The 18839-nt window shown below is 38.9% G+C and overlaps 1 protein-coding gene across 5 annotated transcripts in view; it reads left to right on the plus strand.

The window, feature by feature from the left end:
• Positions 1-5680: 5680 nt before the first annotated feature.
• Positions 5681-18839, plus strand: part of TMLHE (trimethyllysine hydroxylase, epsilon) — a 68412-nt gene continuing 55253 nt past the window's right edge. For all 5 annotated transcript variants that reach the window (XM_033849663.2, XM_004326077.4, XM_033849665.2 and 2 more), the window contains exon 1: positions 5681-5831. The gene's annotated coding sequence lies outside the window, so the exon portion shown is untranslated. The remainder of the gene's footprint in view (positions 5832-18839) is intronic.

The raw sequence follows: 18839 nt of genomic DNA on the forward strand, positions 1-18839 counted from the left end.
CCAGTATCACACTGTTTTGATAAGTGTAGCTTTACAGTAAGTCTTGGAACCAAGAACAATAAGTTCTATGACCTTTTCACTCTTTTTAAAGATTTGCTGGGCTTCCCTGGTGGCGCAGTGGTTGAGAGTCCGCCTGCCGATGCAGGGGACACGGGTTCGTGCCCCGATCCGGGAGGATCCCACGTGCCGCGGAGCGGCTGGGCCCGTGAGCCATGGCCGCTGAGCCTGCGCGTCCGGAGCCTATGCTCCGCAACGGGAGAGGCCACAGCAGTGAGAGGCCCACGTACGGCAAAAAAAAAAAAAAAAAAAAAAGATTTGCTGAGAGCCCCAAGACATATGTTCGCTCATTCCAACATCTGCACAGCCTTGCCTCCTGAGCTCAGTGAGACTGCCAAACTCAGCTGGGAATCCCAGCTCTCCGTGTTGGGGTCAGGAAATTGTCAACAGGCAAAGAGCTCACATGATTCTGAGGGCTTACACTGTGAGTTTCCTTTCTGTGGATCACAGTCACTGTGCTGAGTATTGTACAATAACTGTAAACAGCTTCCTTACATATCTTATGCAGTTTAACAGTTTTTTGTAACAGCAGGAGTGCTAGGCTAGTGCCATTCACAGTACAGGTTTATTAAACGTTTTTCCTGCTTAAATCATCCAGACTCAGCTTTTTTTGCATGCAACTAAGAGCTGTGACTGATGCAAGCCACCACTTTATGCTACGCTCTACATAGGTGCTTAGCATTCATTACGTGATTTAATCTTCATTTAGAGGAATCCTTCCTTATAGAAAGCAAAGCAATGGGCAAGAGGCATTTCTAACGGTGGTATGAGGGGTAAAGGGAGAGAGGTTTCAGTGAGAGAAGCTTTCTAGATGGAGGAAGCATGTATAAATGCACAGGAGACTGAGCATGATATGAAATAAAGTATGACACCTTTGGCATTTTCAAAGGATTAATTCTTAGACTTTCATAAATTCTTGTAATCCAGTAAAAGCATTATAATGTAGAATTTCCTCCATAAAATGCAGTAAAATGCAATGGTTTATACAGTATACAACCTATAGGATGGTCTTCAGTGCCCCTCCCATCCCTATTAAGATGGGCACCTCTGGGATAACCAGCCATCCTCGTTTTAGCGAAGTCTCACGTCCCAGGGAATCTCTCAGTCCTAGCCAAACTGGGATGATTGCTCACTCTTGAAAACTGTCCTTTAATATAATGTGACATCACTCACTCAGCTACAGTTGATGATTGGTTCTGCATAGGCACCAGACTTAAACTTGGCTGATGAACATCCCTCCCTCAGATTTATGGATGTGGGACCACAGTGTCTGTGGCAGCCCTGGAGGTGCCTTGCAGATTTTCTTTCAAGAAGAAACCTACTGTGAGGAATGTAGTCACCCAACAGCCTCCAACTGTAACACTATTAGGATATTTTTGCATCATTTGATCCAAGGCCATTCCCACCCCAGCATCTCCAGCCATTTTCTGAGCACAGGAGTGATACTAGGGCCATTTCTGTCCAATGCGGGATTCATCTAATTAGCAACCTTTGCTCTGGATTCCCCAGTTGGACTGGCTGTTACTTCCGCAGAGTTGCACTGCAATCGCAGGCACTTCCTACCCATTCCTCCTTCATTTCCTGTCCTTTAACAAGCGCCAGACCTGTGTTGTGGCCTGAAGTCTCCCCCTGCCCACTCCTGCTCTTCCTCTTTATCCTCCTAATCATTACCCACAATAAATCTCTAGATGCCAACTTGCTCTGCAGATGGTCCAGCCTGGCATAGTGTTCTCCAGTGGTTGAAGCCGTAAGATGAAAATTTAGGAAGGTGTCAGTAATCATATTTCCTGTTGCATGGACCTAAGAAACAAAAGATTTGGAGGGAGGGGGAGAGAGGGAGAGAAAGGGAGAGAAAGAGAGAGGAAGAGAGAGGGAGAGAGCTCACAAATAAATGTATGAGGAAGAATAGAGATTAAAGAATGATAGAGTCTTGATGGCATTTGAATCCTTGGTTTTGACCATTCTTGAGGCTTAACTGTACCTTGTTCTTTCCAAGTTCTGATTGCTCCACTCCTAGGATTTTGTGAGACACCCCATTACCTTTCCATAAATTTCTCTTTCACTTAAGTTAGTTTCAGGAAGGTTTTTGTCAATTTAAACTAATGAAATGCCTCTTCAGTGTAAACATTGTACAGGCTACTAAATTTGTGCTGAATCATATTTCCCTTGAGAGTCAGAAATGTCCATATCCTGTTTATATCCTCATATACAAAATTAATACACTTTTCAGGTTTTACCAAATTTTTATCCATCAGTAGATGAGGGAAATTTTGCATGGCCTAGACGATTTCTTCTGAAAAGTTTTAGCACTTATTTGTTTCTGTATAGAGTGTATAGTAGAACTGTTGTCATAGACCAAAGCGTCAGCCAAATTCAACATTGCACTGTGTACAGAATATTTATTTTCTGGCTAAAGTCACTTTTAGTTACATAATGAAAGTTACTTTTATTATGAATGTTCATTTTCTTTCTTTCTTTTCTTTATTTTTTAACCTTTCAAAGATCACTAGTAGTTGGTTCTTTTAAAGACCATTTTGACGAATAAAAATTCAAAATTACAATACACACTTTGAATCACTTTTCAACAACTCTTAAGGTTACGAACAGGATTAGAAAGCATGAAAGTTTCACTAAGATGCTGATAAAACCAAGATGTAGATGTTGGCCAGAGACCGTGGCTCCCACATATCTTTCTTATACAATGGCCCATGCAAGAGATGGTGGTAATTTAGTCTAGAGCAGGGATTGTCAAATTAGAGCCCACAGGCCTAATTCTGCCTCCTGTCTGTTTTCTGTAAATAAAGTTTAATTAGAACATATCCACACTCATCATCTAAATATTGTCTGTGACTACTTTTGCTCAATGAACATGGATTTGAATAGTGGCAGACAGACTGCATGTGCCCCACAAAGCCTAAAATATTTACTGCCTGACCTTTTTCTAAAAAAAATTGCCAACACTTGGCCTTAAGTATTAGCAGTACAAGTGGAGACAAATAAATGAGCAGATTATATTTTTGGAATCAGAGCAGGAACAAGCCTGGTGACTTCAGTAACATAAAGGAAGGTTAGGCCAGAGTGGCTAAAACATAAAAGGACCCAGATAATATCATTGGTTTTTTTCTTGTCTTATTTTGTAGCACATTTATACCTATTGCTTTTTACTCACACATTAACTCATTCATTCAACAAATGTTCTTTAAGTTCCCACTCTGTCCTAGACACTATGTTAGCTTCTTCACACAAACACACACAAATCATAATAAGGGAAACCAACAAGTAAGCAATTATAACAGAGAGGGAATGATTTAATTGATGCAAAGAGGAGGAAATAAACTTTTGTTTCACTACCTATTCAATATTTTTCTGATATGCCATATCACCTTCCCCAAACTGTACCTGAACCACACCTTCCCTGGTTGGTCATGCCTCCCCTCCAGTCACTAAAATGCATCACCATCATAGCACCTAATACTCATAGAGCATTTACTGTGTGTCAGATATGGCCAGGTACTTTACACATATTGTCTCATTTCATCACCACAAACCTGTAATATAGATACTATTATTATGCTCATTTGTGAATTAGGAAATTGAGGGTTAAAGAATTGAAGTCCTTTGCCCAAGAGTTCATATGTGCTCCAGAAAAGAGCACTCATGTCAACTGTTTTCTACTTCCTGTGCTCTGGCTTGCTGCTGATGCCTGATGTTAAGATCATTGCTGCTTAATGGCATCACCTACCAAAGGCACCACCACCACTGCCAATACCAACCAACGTCTGTGCCAAAGTCTTAAGTCTAGAGCATTAATATTTGGGTCCAGGATATTGTTTCTTGAAGCTCTTAGTATTGTTTCTGATAGATGCCAAATATCTGAGAACAATGAACATATTTTGTGAAAGAATTCTTTGTAGTTTTTACTTGTATTTTTTATTACAGTTCTTGCCCTCCAATCTGGAGCCAGATCACCTAGGTTTGAATCTCAGCCCTGACACTTAACTACTGTGTGATCCTGGTGAAATTGCTTAACTTCTCTGTGCCCCAGTTTCCTTATCCTTAAATCAGGGATAACAGTAATATTTATCTTAAGTGTTTGTTATAAAACACTTAGCTCAGCATTTGGCATATAGCACAAATTTAATAAATGTTGGTTACTATTATTAAGGCAACTGGCTTCTTTTTCTGACTCTTAAACAGGCTTTATCTATCAACCTCTTGCCTCTTTCTGAGTACTTTCTGTCTGTTGATTTCACCTTACCTTTACTGATCTTATCACTCTAATTGCTACTGTCATGTTCTTTCCTACTACAGAACCTTTGACCATACCGGTAGGGTATGGTCATACCATACCCTCCATCTGGGATGTTCCTTTTCCTGTTGCTTGGCCAATTCCTATTTGTTCTTAAACTCGATAAGGGCATGAACGCTATCTGTTCCGTTTTGTTTTGCTTTGTTTTTTTTTTTTTTTACCATTTTACACCCAGTGCTTAATACTGCACCTGGGGTTCGGTAGACACTCATTAATGTTTGCTGCCTGAATGAGTACCAGTCTGAGTCTATCATCTCACTTTATTCAGTTATTCCTCTGTATATTAATTCACATCCTAGCTATAGCCTTTTTTCTTTCTACTCACTGGTTTACACAATTCTAAACACAATATTTGTTAGGTCTGGGCTAGGGACTTGGAATATAAATTTGAAAAATATGAATTTTCTGCTCTCAAGAAGGTACGTGCTCATTGGGGGACACAGGCATGCAAAGAGAGAAATTATAATCCAAAACGATAAGTGGTATACTTGAGGCCCGTGCTGGATACATTTGTCATATTGGACCCACGAAAAAGGATCAATTTTCCAAATAGACGAATAGGGGTAAAGCGTCTGGCAGCAAGAATTCCAGGGTAAAAGTACGAAGGGTTTTTTTTTCTTTTGTTGATGCTGACTTCTACAAATCTTTCCTTTATTATTACCCGTTTGAGTAACAATTTGAATCTCCAATAACTACAATACTGCTCACTTTCCCATTTTCAATGTCTATACATTACATTTGTTATGTGTTGTTGCTCTCAATTTTTTCCCTTTGCCCTGAATTTCCATTGCACATACTATTTCAGTGAATTTTTTGTCCTTCTTTGTAATATGTACTGTTCTTCAATTTGTACGTGCATAAGATATGAATTCTTAACGGCTCGTTCCATTCTCGCGCTCAATGTACTTAACACTGTACCTGGACCTTGGATTCAAGGTGCTCAAGTAAATTGGTGGGAGTCCAGCAGTGGAGTGGTATGCGATTTAAGTTCAAGAAAGTGGTGGAGGGATACTGGAAGAATTTAAGCTCCAGCGACCCTCGATAAACCACCATAAATAGGAGCGTACTGGGAGGAGTCCTGAAACGGCAAGCAAGGCGACCTAGGTTTTACACGCATACTTTCATAGGTCTATCTATCCTCCTGTCTGCGCCTGTGGTTCCAAATCTGCTAAATGAAGGCAATCAACCAGCGCGGCCCAGCTCAGCGCTGTTGCATCAGCGGCTCTAGCACGCTCCGCAGCCCGCTTGGTCCCAGGCGCGCGAGGCCCCCACCCTGCATGGCCGGAAGGAGCGGGGCGGGGCCTCCAGGCTAGGCGCTGGGTCCGAGCGCGCTGGGGGAGGGGAGCGCGGAGCCGACAGTTTCAGGGCAAAAAGCAAAAGGCGGGCGCAGGGCTGCCTTCCGAGGTTCTCTTTGCTTGCAGTTCCTCCCGCTTTGCTGATTTGGGAGTCGCGACCTCCGGCACAGGTGGGTTCCGCCCTGTGGATCGGCGAAGGGGTGTTCTGGGTGGGTGCGGTGAGTAGGTTTGCCCAGCCTCTGGCTTTCAGGCCTGGCGCAGCGAGAGGCGGCTGCTCGGCCTCGGGGCGTTGGTACTCACCTTTATTTACCCTGGCAGAGGAGAAGGCCACTTGTGCCTTGCCGCAGGGCTCTCGTCACGGTTTGTGCCAGCTGCGCGAAACACAGCCCGCCCGGAGATCAGCGCGGGGTCAGCTGGGCCTAGTGCTTGGGAAGAGCTGGAAGAGCTGGAGCAACCTTGCGCTGGGACTGACGCCCAGAGTACATTGTCTCAAACTCGATCGGACTTCCCCGTCCTGGGCCTGTCATTGACTGTGTCTAGCTTTCGGCGAGTCCCTACCCTCTCCCTGCTTCACTTTGCTGGGCAGTGCAGTGGAAGGTGGAACTCGGCTGTCTGCAAGAGCTTGCAGCGCTGACTTTCTTTCTTGGTAATGTTTTCTGCCCAGATTTTACCCTTTCTCTGCCCCTCCTGAGCAGGAAACCTAGCAAGAGTCAGGAGTAGCGGGGCAGGGCATTGGGGAAGCGAGGCAAGGCAGCTCTTTCTCTGTTCTGAAAACAACTCTGAAAAGCCTATTTAGGCTTTCTTACTTTACTGACTGCCCTGAAAACTGGAAACAACATTCATTCAATGCCTTGGTTGAATGTTAACTCAAGAATGCTCTTCTGAATGCCTTACCATTAAAGATTTTAACCAGAGGACAGATGATTGTCCAAAACCTTATGGGTTGAATGAGCATAGTACACTGCCTGACGAAAGTCTAATCATAAATGACTTGGTGACTTAACTATATACTCAAGCACTGAAAGACAAACTTGAGCTCCCATGTGTGGGAATACTTCCACATTCCCTTCCCATACAGCAGTCTTTTAGGGTTGCCTCTTAGCTTGGTATTGCACTTTCAGGAAACACTGTAGTAAAAATTACACTTTATTTTACATTAACTTAACTATAAAGGCAAAGAATTAGAAACACTATGGAAGGACATTGTGCTGTCATTCTGATTCTTCCTCATTAAGGAACTGGTGATAATGATAACGGCAACCATATATTATGCAAAACGCTGTAATCTTCACAACCATGAGAGGTAAATGTGCTTATGTATAACGATACTTAAAGAGGTTATACTTTATCTCATAACCAGTATGATGAAGGGAATTTTCAATTTGTCGGTTGAGTCTGGGGGCGTCTTTTGCGTGTCCCACCTCATCCTCTGTTTCTGGGAAGGGTGGACTGGGAGGGATCACTTCCTGGTTTTGGTATCTGTATCAGGAATCACAAGCGGTTCTGTATCTCTGCTTGTCAACCCTGGGAACAGCAGGAAAATATCCGAATTGATCACTCACTGTCTGCAGTGTTTCTGGCAGCTGTGTTTTCTGCCTGCCAGGATGGGGGGTGGGTGGAGCGGTGGGCCCTGGATCAATAAACCCCCTCGGATGGGAAACGTCTCTTTCTGCTTGGAGCCAAAGTGAACATAGACTCACCAGTTGGGCACCATTGTGACCCTCTTTCGACAACACCAAACGTCCCTCATGCTTATATGGGCTGTACATGTACCTGCCATTGCCCACGTGTAAAGAATTCACAGGGTGAGAGGCTTTGGGCAAAACCTGGTCTCTGCCACAGCTGCAGGGTTTAGGCAAGGAGTGGCCACCGGTATGAATGTGAGTGTTCTTCAAGGTGTGGGACCTGTTGATTTCCCAAGTGGTCAATAGAGTGAGAGGGGAATTCTGATAGACATCTGCTGAGCTGACCTTGTGGGTGAGTATAGGACTGGCTGTTTGGCAGGACCTGGTGGATGCGTTGGCCATATTTTTACTCTGTTCATTCATTCTTTCACTCCAAAGACAATCAATGAATGCTTACTCTGTGCCAGGATGCTGATCCACTCACTGAGATTAGCAGCACAGGAGGACAGTAAGTTTGAGAGGACAACAGGGATTCAACTTGAAGCATGTTAAGTCTGAGGCATCCTCACTCTTCCCCATTCCCAATATCTAATCAGTACAAAACCTTGTCACTTCTGCATCGTGAATATTTTTTTAAACCCATCCACTTCTCTTTGCCCCCACTGCTACTCAGAATTTCAACCCAGCAACATTCTTTTTCTGTTAATTTTTAACATTTTTATTGTAGAAGACCCAAATCCCTGCTTGACCCTCAGCCCTCATGGGAAAACCACCATAACCACGGCAACAACGACAACATCAACAACATACAACAGCCCAGTGAGCTCTGTATGACCCCTAATAAGTTGTGTCAACTGACACAAACTTTATTTTCTCTACTTCCCAAAGTGTTTTTAAAATTTTGTATCGAGATATAATTTACACACCATAAATTTGACTCATTTTACGTGTACATTCAGGGATTTTTAGTAAATTCATCGAGTGGTGCAACCATCACTATAATCCAATATTAGATATTTCCATCACCTCAATGGCACCTCTCTCTTGCCCATGTGCACTTAGTCCCCATTACCACCCCAGCCCCTGGGAACCACTAATCTGCTGCTCGTCTCTATGGATTTGCCTATTCTGGACATTTCATATAAGTGGAATCGCGCAGTGTGCAGTCTTTTGTGACTTGCTTCTTTTACTTAGTGTGACGTTTTCAAGTTTCATCCATGTTGTAGTGCGAATCAGTACTTCATTACTTTTGATGGCCGAATAATGGCATATACTATATGTATATACCACCTTTTGTTTATGGACACTTGGGTTATCTCCACCTTTTGGCTATTATTGGGAATAAGGCTGGTATTTGGCTATTGGGAATAAGGCTGGTGTTGCCATTTACGCACAAGGTTTTGGATGCGCGTATGTTTTCGATTCTCTTGGGTGGGTACCTAGGAGTGGAAGTGCTGGCTTATGTAGTAACTGTATGTCTAGTCTTTTGCCAAAGTATTTTCCAAAGGGGCTGCACCATTTTATATTGATTACATTTACATGCACCAGCAGCAGTGTATAAAAGTTCTAATTTCTCCACATCCTCACCAATGTTTGTTATTTTTCCTTTTAAAAAATTTATAGCTGCCCTTGTGGGTGTGAAGTAATATCTCATTTGGAATTTGATTTGCATTTCCCTAATCGTAATGATATTGAACATCTTTTCATCTGTTTCTTGTCCATTTGTATATGTTCTTTGGAGAAAAGTCTATTAAATATTTTGCCCATTTTTCAATAAGGTTTTTTCCCTTCCTATTATTAAGATGTAAGAATTCTTTATATATTTAAGATACAGATCCTTTATCAGGTATATGATTTGGAAATATGTTTTCCAGTCTGTGACTTATCTTTTCATTTTTTAGTTGTGTCTTTTGAAAGACAAAGGTTTTGAATTTTTATTAAGTTCAATTTATCATTTTTCTTTTGTAAATTCTACTTTATGGTTAAGAACACTTTGCTTAATCCAAGGTCATGAAGATTTTCTCCTATATTTTCTTCTGCAAGTTTTATAGTTTTATCTTACATTTATGTCTAATCCATTTTGACTTTTTTTTTAATTGAAGTATAATTGACCTACAACACTATGTTACTTCCAGGTGTACAGTATGGTGATTTGATAGTTCTATACATTACAAAATGATCACCATGATAAATCTAGTTACCACCTATCACCATACAAAGATATTTTAATGTTACTTACTATATTCCCTATGTGTGCATTAAATCCACACAATTCATTTATTTTGTAACTAGAAGTTTGTACCTCTTAATCTCTCTTACCTGTTTCTCTCATCCGCCCTTACCTCTCTCCCCTCTGGCAACCACCAGTTTGTTCTCTGTGTCTATGAGCCTGTTTCTGTTTTGTTAGGTTTATTCATTTGTTTTGTTTTTTAGATTCCACATAGAACTGAAATCACATGGTATTTCTCTTTCTCTGTTTGACTTATTTAACTCAGCATAATAACCTCTAGGTCCATCCATGTTGTTGAAAAAGGCAAGATTTCATTCTTTTTTTATGCCTGAACATTATTCCTGTGTGTGTGTGTGTGTGTGTGTGTGTGTGTGTGTGTGTATGTGTGTGTATGTATGTGTGTATACCACATCTCTTTATGCATTCATCTATCAGTGAACACTTAGGTTGCTTACATATCTTGGCTATTGTAAGCAATGCTGCATTGAACACAGGGGCGCACATATCTTTTCAAATTAGTACTTTCGCTTTTTAGGGTATATACCCAGAAGTGAAATTGCTAGATCATATGGTAGTTCTATTTTTAATTTTTAAAGGAACCTCCATACTGTTTTCCAGAGTGACTGCACCAATTTACATTCCCACCAGCAGTGCACAAGTGTTCCCTTTTCTCCACATCCTAACCAACACTTGTTATTTGTTGTGTTTTTAATAATAGCCATTATGACAGATGTGAGGTGGTATCTCTTTGTGGTTTTGATTTGCATTTACCCTCCTCCCCAGGGATTAGACCTACATCATGGCCCAACAGCTGTCCCAGTCTTTTCAGACCCTGTCTCCATTTTCTTTCACATATGTTTCCCCTGATAAACCACTTGTACATCTCTTCCTGTCATGGCATCTCCTTCTCAGAGGACCCGAACTAATTCAGTTGTCAACATTACAAATTGGGGGATTTCTTACATAATATGCATTTCTGGCTCCTCTCAAATCTGGCAGCATTCGGACTGTCTGGCAATAATTAGCTAGAGCTGAGTGGTGGCTAGGAGTTTTGGACAGATCAGGCATTCTTCAGTTCACTGCTCTCACCACAATCCCCTATTGTCTCTTATACTTTACCTATTTATGTTACTTGCCTGGCCCCTGTGGACATTTACTTTTGAGGCCCTGATGTAAAGGAGCATTCTCTTAACTCATGTAATCCAATATATTATTGCACTAGTTAAACACAGACACAGATATGACAGATAATCTCAGCTTAGAGCTTTCGTATTGGCCTACTTTACATCAGATATCTTCATGAATAATTCCCTTTTTGTTCAAATGTCATTTTGCTCAATAAAGTCTACCCTGATCACCCTGTTTAAATGTCCTACTACCTCCAGCACATCCCTTTATCCTGCCATATAGCTTTTATTGCCTTCTAATATACTATATAATTTACTCATTTATTATGTTTATCTTTGTCTACCTCCTTCCGCTAGAGGATAAGCTCCATGAAAGCAGACATTTTTGTCTGTTTTGTTCACTGATAAATTCCAAGTGCCTAAAATAGTTCCTGGCACATAGTTGACACTGAATAAATACTTGTTAAATGAATTGTGCAGGAAGAATGAGAGGGAGAATATGGTAGGCAAAGGAAACAACATATGTGAAGGCCCTGAGGCAGTGGGCAAGATAGGTGGGGCCAATTATGTGAAGCCATTGTAAAGAGATGACTCAATCCTTCTGTCTGCCCTCAAGGAGCTTTCAGCAAATGGGAAGAGAAAACTAATTAAACAGGCAATTATTATGTATGTTGTAAGTGCACAAAGAGCTGTGAAACACTGGGTAGGCAGCTACTAACTCTTCCTAGGGGAGTTGGGAAGATTTTACAAAGGTGACATTTGAGCTAGGTCTCAGGCAGGAGAGTGACATGATGAAAGTGTTTTAAGAAGATTAATCTGGCAATAGTATGGAAAAGGGATTGGAATATGGATGGAATGGAGGCAAGGAAACCATCTAGTCTATGGCAGTAGTCCAGGTATGAGGTGATGAAGGCACCTATAGGAATGGAAAGAGAAGGACAAATCTGAGAGACATTTGGAAGGAAAAATTGACAGGAGCTAAATGGACTCTTGGCTTTAAGCCTTTTAGGGGGTAATGCTTCTTCCTTAGTAATAACCATGAAAAGATTCAGATTGACCTATTATGTAATTGCTTATTCTGACTAGAATTTCTAGCTATGGCTGTTCTCCAAAAGTTTCTGTTATTATGATTGATACTTGTTGGACTTTAATTTACATTAAGATGGCTTTAGACTTTAAAGGTTGGGAAGCTCTCAAAAACATCATTTTGACTATGAAACAGCAAATTATTCTATTAAAGGAGAAATGAGGGAAGCTATGGGGTTGCAAGGGAAGTTTTACAATGACCTAATAGTTGCTATTTTTTTAAGAATAATATATAAGAGATGGAAAAGAAGGATGAATATAACAGGTGGCACTTGCCTAAGGGATTAGTATTTGGAAGGATAAGCCCCCAAATTACCTCAGGCTTGTATAAATACATATTTGCAAAGACAACAAGAACAATTTTAACTACGTTCTCAGAAAGAAAAAGTACATGTGTCCTGGGATGGATAAGTTATAACTTGATATTGTTAAACTGTTCTCAATGATCGAAAGAATTAAGGAGAATAAGGACAGGTACTTTAACACTGGATTTATATAAGTATATTACCACTTCTAACAAAGGAAAGGGAGGAAGAGTGTTCAGTCTACTAATCAATAAGCTAAATATGTCCTGGGTTAGCTTCTAGAACAGATTTTCAAGTAAGTGAGTACTTAGAAAATTACACAGTGTTATCAACAAACAAAGACGTTCCACACAAATCTAATTTTTATTTCTGATTATTAGAGATGTTTATGGAAATAAGACAGATATAACATGTACATTGAATGAATGAATGAATGAAACTTCAGCAAGATTTTAACAAGTCTTTTATGACACCCTTGTGAACAAGAATTATGAATCCATGTTGATGGGCTATATAATTAATACAATTATGTATTAATTAGTTAAATTACCATACTAAAAGAGTGCTGATAGCAGACCATAAGCAAAGGAAGAGTTTTAGATGGCCTGTTGCAAACCCTACCTTTGGCTTGACATCATCAATATTTTTATAACTTACTTGACTGAAGATTTAGAGCAGACATCTTACCAGATTTAAAGAGGTTATGAAGCTAGAAGAAAAGTAATTCAATCCAGTGTCCACAAACATTTATGAAATTCTCCTAAGTACTAGGAACCATGCTAGATGTTAGGGTACAAAAATGAATGACCCAGAGGTCTTCGCATTGAGATGTGTCCACGTATTACCGGTGGGAAAGACATAAAAAAAAACAGAGGCATCAACAGACTATAATGAGAGAACAAAAGGAAGCTACTAGTTCATTCTGTGACCTTAAGGAAGAATTCTTAGATGATATCTCCACTGATTCTTGAAAGATGTATAAAAGACAGAGTAGGAACGGCTTCCAGTTTGAGGGAACAAAAAGCATGAACATGAGTTTCTCAGAATTAGGAAGGTATAGTGGGTCTGGGAAGCTATAAACAATGAAGTACAAGGAGGTAAATAACAGGAAGTGAGGCTGAGAGGTAGCTCAGGATCAGGTAATGGGAGGCATTACATAACATGATAAGTAAATTGGACTTCACCCTGAAGGCCCTAGGGATCCATTCAAAAAGAATGACACACTAATATATTTTTTAAATTCACTATTCCTACAGTGTGCAAAACGATTTGAAGGGAGGGCAAATGTATGTATGGATAGATCAGTTGGGAGGCTTTTGCAGTCTTTGAGTGAGAAATAATGGTGGGCCTGGACTGGGATGGTAGCAAATAGAGATATAATGCAGTGGGTTGGCACTTATAACAATGCCTGGCACCTAGTACATGTAAATATCTGATATATTTGTAATAGGAGTCCTAGGAGAGGAGAGAGAGAATGGTACAGAAACAATATTTGAAGAGATGATAACTAAGAGTTTTCCAAAAGTAACAAAGTATTGTGTTATTTTGCTATCGCTGCATACCAAGTTACCACAAACTTAGTACTTAAACAAACATCCATTTATTATCTCATAGTTCTGTGTGTCAGAAGACCAGGCATGGCATTACTGGGTTCTCTGGTCAGTGTATTAAAGGCTGAAATTGGTGTGTTGGGTAGGCTGTATTCTTTTCTGGAGGCTTTGGCTAAGAATTCACATCCACCCTCATTCAGATTGTTGGCTGAATTCAGTTCCATGTGGCTGTAGGACTGAGGTTGCTGTTTCCTTGCTGCATATCAGCCACATAGTCCTCTCCATCTTCAAAGCCAGTAGAGAATCTCTTTGACAGCAGATTCCTCTGCTGCTTCAAGTCTCTTTCACCAGAAAGATCCCTGTCCCTTTTAAGGGATTGCTGGATTAGGTCAGACCAACCAAAGATCCTGTCCCTTTCTTAATGTCAGTTGTGCCATATACATAACCTAATCATGCATGAAGCCACAGATTTAAAAAGTGCTATAACTCAGAGCAGAATAAAGAAAACCTCATCTAGATGTATTTTAATAAAGACTGATAAAAAATAAAGAAAAAGAAACAATCTTAAAAGCAGTTAGAGAAAAAAGATGTATTACCTTACAAGGAGTAGCAATTAGATTGGCTTTAACTTCTCAACAGAAACAATGTGAACATAATGGAACAATGTCTTCAAAATGCTGGAGAAACTAACTGCCAATCAAAAATTCTATATCCAATGAAAATAGCCTTCAAAATGAAAGTAAGACAGATGCTTTCAGATGGTCCCAACTTACGAAACCTTCCACCAAACACCAAAGGAAATATTTAGGATCTTTAAGCTGAAGTAAAATGATCCCAAATGAAAGCTTGGAGATATAAAATGGATGCAATGGAGAGGTTAAATATGTGGGTAGGTCTGAATGTCCCTGTGGGATGTATGTGTGTGTGTTTGTGTGTGTGTATAATTAAAATACACAACAGCAGTTGAAGAAGGAAGATAGAGTTAATATAAATTCTTTAATTTGCATTATAATTTTAAAAATCAAAGATATGTGTTAAAATCCCTAGAATAACTGTTTTTAAAAAAACAGTAAAAGAATGTATAACTAACAAGTAAACAAAGGAGGAAATGGAATGATACAAATTACCTAATCAGTGTAAAACAAAGCAAGAGAGAAAGGAAACAAAACAGGTAAGACAAATAGAAAGCAAATATTTGACTTCACACATTAATTAAATGACAAATCATGAGGTTGAAAAACAAAATCTAACTACATATATGCTGTTTATAAGAGACAAAAGGGTGGAATAAATATACACCACAAACACTACCCCCCCAAAGAAACCTGATTTAGATATGATAATATAAAACAAGACTTTATGGCAGGTTTCTTTACTAGACATAAGACATATTTTGTGATGATAAGAGAGGCCATCCACCAAGAAGATAAAATTATTGTTCTAATTTGTGTGCAGCCCAAATATACAAAGCAAAAATTGACAGATGTCCAGTAAATAAATGCAGTCATAATCAGAGATATTAATACATATCCCTCAATAACTAACAGATCATAAGACAAATAAAACCAATAAGTATATAGAACAGTTGAACAATAATATTAACAAACAACCTAATTGACAGACATATACAGATGACCTTATGTAACAACTACAGAATATATATTCTTTTCTGCACACAGAAAAATAGATGATATGCTAGGCCATACAGCAACAAATTACAGTTGCACTGAGGGGTTATTTTGCCACAATGAAATAAAGTTAGAAAACAATAATAAAAATAGAAAATCCCTCTAAAATATGTTTACTTTTAAATAACCTGTAGGTCAAATTTTAAAAATCACAATGGAAATTAGAAAATATGTTAATTGGCTGAAAAATGAAAATATTGCATAGCAAAACTCATGGTGGGGGAGAGGTGAATAGTCAGAGCACAGAGGATTTTTAAGACAATGAAAATACTCTGTGTGTTATTATAAAGGACACATGTCATTATACATTTGCCCAAACCCATAGAATGTAGAACACCCAGCGTGAAAGCTAATATAAATTATGGACTTTGGGTGATAATGATGTGTTGATGTAGGTTCATCACTTGTAACAAATGTATCACTCTGTGGTGGAGGATACTGATAATGGTGGGGATTATGCATGTGTAGGGGCAGGAGGTGTATGAGAAATCTCTATATCTTTCCCTCAATTTTTCTGTGAACCTAAACCTGCTCTAAAAAAAACTTGCTTAAAAAACTGTACAGTGGGTAAAAGATCTTTGAACAGACACTTGACCAAGGAAGATATATAGGTGGCAATTAAGAATATGAAAATATGCACATCATTCATAATTAGGGAGATGCAAATTAAAACAACAATGAGATATTACTGCACACCTATTAGTTGCTAAATCTATTAATGGCTAAATCCAAAAAACTGACAATACCAAGTTCTAGCAAGGATGCAGAAGGATGGGAGCTCTCATTCATTGCTGGTGGAATGCAAAATAGTACAGCTACTTTGGATGACAGTTTCAGATTCTAGTAATGTTAAGTAAAACATCAATAGCACTCTTTGGCATTTACCAAGTGATCCGAAAACTATGTTCACCAAAAAAAAAAAAAAATGTATTTCTGTATGTATGTGTGACAGTTGTGGAGATTTCAGCTGTATGTGATCTTGAGGTTGGTTCTCCGAACTGTTGATTGTTGATGAGTTTCCTTGAAGGAATGGGAATGGCAAATAATGAGGGAAGGAGGCTTTGACTTTTTATTTTATATATTTCTCAGTTGTTTAGATTATTTTTTTCTTTTTACAGTGAGGAAGTGGTTTTTTCTTCTAGTTTTATTGAGATATAATTGACATACAGCACTATATAAGTTAAAGGTGTACAACATGATGATTTGTCTTACATCATGAAATGATTACCACAATAAGTTTAGTGAACATCCACCATCTCAATAGATACAAAATTAAAAAAAAGGAAAAAGAATTTTTTCCTTATGATGAGAACTCTTAGGATTTACTCTCTTAACACCTTTAGTGTATAACATTCAGTAGTGTTAATTATATTTATCATGTTGTACATTACATCCCTAGTATTTATTTATCGTATAACTGGAATTTTGTACCTTTTGATCTGTTCATCCAATTCCCTCTCCCTCCACTCCCCGCCTCTGGTCTGATCTCTTTTTCTATGAATTTATTTGTTTGTGTTTGCTTTTGAAGTATAATTGACCTACAACACTGTGTTAGTTCCTGTTACACAGCATAGTGATTTGATATTTCTATACATTTTAAAATGATCACCCGGGTAACTCTACTTACCATCTGTCACCATACAAAGATATTACATAGCTATAACTATATTCCCCACACTGTACATTTCATACCGGTGACTCATTTATTTTGCAACTGGATATTTGTACCTCTTAATCTCCCTAATCTATTTCTTTCCTCCCTCCACTGCTCTCCCTTCTGGCAAACACCTGTTTGTTTTCTGTATCTATGACTCTGTTTCTGGTTTATTATGTTTGTTAATTTGTTTTGGTTTTTAGATTCCACATATAAGTGAGATCATATACAATTTGTCTTTCTCTGTCTTATGTATTTTACTTAGCATAATACCCTCTAGGTCTATCTATGTTTTCACAAATGGCAAGATTTCATTCTTTTTTAAGGCTGACTAATATTCCAGTCTGTCTGTGTGTGTGGGGGTGTAACATCTTCTTTTTCCACTCATATATTGATGGGATCTAGGGTGCTTCCATATCATGACTACTGTAAATAATGCTGCAATGAACATAGGGGTGCATATATCTTTTCAGTTTAGTGTTTTCATTTTCTTCATATAAATACCCAGGAGTGAAATTGCTGGATCACATGGTAGTTCAGTTTTTTATTTTTTGAGGAAACTTTATACTGTTTTCTATAGTGGCTGCACCAATTTACGTTCCCACCAACAGTGCACGAGGGTTCCTTTTTCTCCACATCCTCACCAACACTTGTTATTTGTTAGCTTTTTGATAATAGCCATACTGACAGGTGTGAAGTAGTATTTCATTGTGGTTTTTGACTTGCATTTTCTTGATGATTAGTGATATTGAGCATCTTTTCATGTGCCTGTTGGTCATCTGTATGTCTTCTTTGGGAAAATGTCTATTCAGGTCCTCTGCCCATTTTTTTTGTTTTGTTTTTGTTTTTGTTTTTGTTTTTGTTTTGTGGTATGCGGGCCTCTCACTGTTGTGGCCTCTCCCGTTGCAGAGCACAGGCTCCGGACGTGCAGGCTCAGCAGCCATGGCTCACAGGCCCAGCCGCTCCGCAGCATGTGTGATCTTCCCAGACCGGGGCACAAACCCGTGTCCCCTGCATTGGCAGGCGGACTCTCAACCACTGCGCCACCAGGGAAGTCCTCTGCCCATTTTTAATTGGGTTATTTGCTTTTTTTAATGTTGAATTTATGAATTATTTCTATATTTTGGATATTAACCAGATATATCATTTACAAAGATCTTTTCCCATTCAAAAGGCAAATTTTTCATTTTGCTGATAGCTTCCTTTGCTGTACAATAGCTTTTTAGTTTGATGTAATCCCATTTGTTTATTTTTGCTTTTGTTTCCCTTGCCTAGGGAGACATATCCAAAAAACTATTACTAAGACAAATGTAAAAGCGCATACTGCCTATGTTTTCTTCTAGAAGTTTTCTGGTTTCAGGTCTTACATTTAAGTCTTTAATCCATTTTGAATTTATTTTTGTGAATGGTGTGAGAAAGTAGTCCACTTTTGATTCTTTTGCATGTAGCTGTCCAGGTTTTCCAACATCATTTATTGAAGAGGCTGTCTTTTACCCATTGTATATTCTTGCCTACTTTGTTGTAGATTACTTGCCCATATAAGTGTGGGTTTATTTCTGAGTTCTCTATTCTGTTGCATTGATCTATGTGTCTGTTTTTGTGTCAGTACCATACTGTTTTGATTACCATAGTATTATAGTATAGTTTGAAATCGGGGGCATAATACCTCCAGCTTTATTCTTCTTTCTCAAGATTGTTTTGGCTATTTGGGTTTTTTTGTGTTTCCATAAAATTTTATAATTACTTTTTCTAGTTCTATGAAAAATACCACTCATGTTTCGATAGGGATTGCATTGAGTCGCTAGGTTGCCTTAGATAGTATGGTCATTTAAACAATATTAATACTTCCAAACCAAGAACACAGTATATCTTTCCATCTATTTGTGTCATCTTCAATTTCTTTCATTGGTTTC

This window comes from Tursiops truncatus, chromosome X, assembly GCF_011762595.2.
Source record: "Tursiops truncatus isolate mTurTru1 chromosome X, mTurTru1.mat.Y, whole genome shotgun sequence".
In the NCBI taxonomy this organism is placed as follows: domain Eukaryota; kingdom Metazoa; phylum Chordata; class Mammalia; order Artiodactyla; family Delphinidae; genus Tursiops; species Tursiops truncatus.